Here is a 4777-nt window from a genome sequence, read left to right on the forward strand (position 1 = left end):
ATAGGATTAGAAAGACTTAGAACCTGGCTGGGGACAAAAGAACTTGGAGTGTAATGTTAGTCAATGATTATTAGATTCTGAACGTTGTTCATTTTTATGTGCTCAAATACTACGTCCACCAGGAGGCTCCCTGTCATTAGACCACAACAGACGGTTTAGTAAAAGAACAGACTGATTTCCAAGTTACCATAAAAGATTTATGGGTTATAATTATTTTAAAGATCAATAAGTAATCAAGATTGGGTTGAAATAATTAAACCAATTTAATTAAAATAACATAAAATATTAAAATAATATAAAAAATATTAAATTAATAATTATAATTATAATAATTAAATCAATTTAAATTTATTTTAATTTTGAATGTATTCAGTAAATTTATTTATATACAAACATCCTGTGAGTACAAAAAGATTAGATCTCTGTAAATGTTTAGTATATTCAGAAATAAAATTAATTAAACTCTGAATCTAAACTTATTATTTAACTTAATTTAAATAGTTAAAAATATATGATTATTTTCCCTAAATCTAAACTTATTATTTAAATTTAATTTAACTAGTTAAAAAATATGATTATTTTCCTTAATTAAATTCAAATCCTATAACCTCTCTATAACCTAGTGAATTCAATATAAATATAATGGATTCAAACCTTGTGCATTAAAGAGTCCATAAATATTCAATGTTTGATAAATAATATTGAAAATGTCCAGAGTTACAAATTCATTTACACAGCCGGGCCGAAGATTCGTGGAATAGGAAGGGAAGGAAAACGTCTGCGAATAAGATTTCCAACGATTCAAAGTCATTCGATGATTATCTTCCACACACTTTCGTAGATCAGTACGTTAACAAAACTTCCACACAGTTGTTGAAGAAAACCATGCAAATCTGCAAAAGTACTCTTTATGAAAATGAAATATTCTCCGAGCCCATGCATTTCACACGAATGCGACGGATTTTATTGGTAGGCGTGCAGAGACCGTTAACGTAAGAAGGCGTTGTTTAATTTTAATAATATACGTGTCATTTTAGTTTAAGCTTAATTTAAAGTTGTAAAAAAATTTGGATGGTGATAAAATTTGGTAGAAATTTTTGAGAATTTAAATTATAGTTGTGAAATTTCAAAATTTTGAGTATTTCTGATAAGACTGAATCTATTTCCATTAAAAAAAATTCAAAACACTCTGGAAAGTTCTCCAATCCTGACAAATTTTTATGTGGGCCGTAGACAACACCGTCCTTATTTCGTTAAAATGTGATAAATTAAAAAAATTCCCAAGGATTTGGATTGTGGGACCTTGGAAGTCGATGGAATGACACTTCTAAATTGTTTGAACTGTAATTTTTCAAATCGTTAGATGCGAAATTTCGAGGAAAATCATGCGGAGAAGCAAAGCGAAAGTGAGAACCCTTTTTAATTAATGCACGCCATTGCAAACGTGTCGGTTCACCCTAAGAAACCGCCCACCGTCATGCGAAGGTCACGATAATCGGCGCAGTACGCGTACGGCGAATCATCTCGAAATTTCTGGAGAATCGCATTTCAACTATAAATTCCATTTCCATGCTCGTCATTTAAACCATTAGCAGCGGATTGGAATTTTCTTCCAAATTTTGCATGTTTTCTATCCTGAGTATTGAAATTTTCTTCCAAATTTTGCATGTTCTTCTATCCAGAGAATTGAAACTTTCTTCCAAATTTTGTAGCATAATCTCAGAAAGGCCCGATTGCAGTTACCATATACAATACAAGTTGCGTTGCTGCGCGAACTTCTCCAGATAATTTACCGTTTAAATGGGGCTTTGTCCAGACACACAGGAAATCCGCAGATTGTATGAGACCTTGGATGAAAATAGCGACGGAAAACTGACTGTAACAGAAATGAATCATTTCTTGAAAAGACTGACAATGGATATCTCTGAAGAAGACTTGAAATATCTTGTTGCACCAGTGTCTGAGAGCGAAGATGGGAGCTTGACATTCGAGGGATTTGTTGGGCTGTGTCAGTGTATTCTGGGTAATAGATCAGAAGATGAATTAAACGACGGCGATGGGTGCGATGATTTAATGGAAGCTTTCAAGGTATATGATATGAATAATGATGGATTCATCTCCTCCGCGGAGCTTCAAGAGGTGCTTTGTAATTTGGGATTGATGGAGGAAGAAGATTTGGGTAAGTGCCAGAGGATGATATGTACATATGATTCCGACGCCAACGGGCTCTTAGACTTCTCGGAATTTAGAAACATGATGACCTCTCGCTGATCTTCACGAGTTCTCGACTCTATAGCTAATTGAAATACCGTTTGTAACAACAACCCATGGGATGGCACACTTTGGCTTATAATTAATTATCATGGCGTTTTGCATAGCATACCTTGCTAATAATTAAACTTTGACGGTTAGATTTTTTTATGAGTCGATCTTAATTTTATAATTATGGTGATGTTTGTTATACATAATGGTCAGCGAGCAGCACTAAAGTTGCAGGAGAATTTGTGATGATGAGTACGAGCATATTGAATATGTTCTCATAGATAATGAATATGAATTACCAAGTTTGGCCGTATTGGCCGAACGTAAATTCGCTGATTCTATACGGTTATGCGTAATAACTTGGTTATTACAGTTCAGCAAGTTAAAAGAATTTATATGTAAAGATTGAAAGTAGTAATTAGATATGAAAAGAACTTATAAAAACAGTACATTCTATGTTAAAACAATTTTCAACAATTTGCAGTTGCTAAAAACAGTGAATTCCCTATTAAGCTATGGTAGAGAAGGGTAGTTTGCAATTGATATAAAAGTATGACAGAGAATAGTAAAACACGACAGAGAATAGAAATTTTATTTGTAACAATTTGTAAGATATGTATTTTCTATTGAATTTTGCATGGTATTTTTTTTTGTCTACGTGAAATTTGAACTTGGTTACTACAATTAAAAATATGATTAAAAATAATTATATTTAATATTTAGTAAATGTCTTTGTTGTTGTTGTTGTTTTTGTTTTGTTACGTGAAATTTGAACTTGGTTACTACAATTAAAAATATGATTAAAAATAATTATATTTAATATTTAGTAAATGTCTTTATTGTTGTTGTTGTTGTTGTTGTTTTTGTTTTGTTGTTGTTTTTTTTTCCAGTTAATTTTAAACAAAATTTGATAGAGATTTTAAAAAATAAAAAATTCAAGTTGTTTAATGTGTAAAGATTGTACATTTCATAGGTTTTTTAGGGTACTAAATTTATTTATGCATTTAAAATTGTTTATCTTATTAAAAAATATATATTTACTAATCAAAGTCATTTCTTAAAGTAAAATAACATAAACCATTATGTATATAAATAAGTAAAGTTTATTAAAATACTAATTTTAATTTATTGCTATATTAATAAATTTTTTAAAAATGTGGGTGATTGAGTGGAAAAATTGTTAAAAGTTTATTTTAGAATGTGAGGCCTTCAAAGACAACAAGGAAATTATGCAGGTATACTGGCAGCTAGCTCTTGGGATAATCTATTTAGTGGGGGTTTGTCGCGAAGCTAGGAGCATTTTTTGTGAGGCTTCAGAGAAAAAGGGCCGAACACATCAAGCAAATGAAGATGCAATCTATCCCATATGCTAACTTTAGCCTCGTGGACGTTAACTAGGAGCATTTATTGTGAGGCTTCACAGAAAAATGGCAGAATACATCAAGTAGATGAAGATGCAATCTGTCCCATAAGCTATCTTTAGCCTCATGGACGTTAAAATAATTTTCTTTCTTTCTTTCTTTGTATTTAAACTCTGGTTATGACATGTTTTGATTTAGTGAGCTAATAGTGGATTGAAGTTTTTTGTTATCAATGAGGAATATCTCACCCTTTTGAGTTGGAAGGAGTGAAGGTGATTAGTCTCATGCAAAATATACATGTATATATACATATAGGGAATATTTTCATGTTAGGGTTTCCTAAGTAGTTTGTAAAATATGTTGTAGAAGCGTATGGGTTGTTCGAGGGATGGGTCACTTGGATGATTATGTCCCTCCTATGGAAATTTGTTAAAAGATTAGATCTTTTCATTCCCACATGACTTGGTTTTGTTGGTTGAGTGCATGTTACATGTTGAAGCATTTGGGCAATTGTATGAAAAGGAGGCATGGTAGATAATAAAGGAGTAATAACTCATTTTCGGCCAATTTTGCTTGTACACATAGGATTTATTGGATTTGTGAGGGTGGTGTTGTAACTTGTTTTTACCATTTTATGTTTTCCATTTCCTTATGTTGAAAAATAGAAAAAAACAAAAAATATAGAAGAAATAAAATAGAAAAAAAGGAAATAAATTGGGATTATATATATATATATATATATATATATATATGAGAAAAATAAATATAAAATCTCAAAGTATAGGTGTGCTTGTTTAAATGTCGCTGCAATTATAATTGTATTATTGTTAATCTTTATTATGTTAATTAATCGATGTTTAATTAATATATTGTTAATAAAACGAATTTATGTGACATTTTTGTCAGCTTGTGATAAAGCTCGAGTGAGAATAAAAGGTGAAGATCACCCCTGCCCAGATCAACGACATGGGATGAACTTTAGAGCCCCCCCCTCTCCTCGGGGGTTGGGGTCTGAAAAATTGTTTTGAAATTTCTGCCTGTGGCTACGTGGCCCCTCCACAGCCATTTCAGGCCCCCCCCCCCAAAACCGCAAACAACCTACCCCACCTCGAAAACCATTCACTCATCCACTCCACTCCCGTTGTCGCTTTCAT

General features: G+C 31.9%; 1 pseudogene; it reads left to right on the top strand.

Annotated features, from left to right (window-relative positions):
• Positions 1 to 1800: 1800 nt before the first annotated feature.
• On the top strand, positions 1801 to 2271 carry LOC149180267 (calmodulin-like protein 3 pseudogene; annotated as a pseudogene).
• The last annotated feature ends 2506 nt before the right edge of the window (positions 2272 to 4777 follow it).

Source organism: Pinus tabuliformis, chromosome 3_2, assembly GCF_031772625.1.
Source record: "Pinus tabuliformis cultivar Carrire ecotype Pingquan chromosome 3_2, CPIR1, whole genome shotgun sequence".
Taxonomy (NCBI): Eukaryota; Viridiplantae; Streptophyta; class Pinopsida; order Pinales; family Pinaceae; genus Pinus; species Pinus tabuliformis.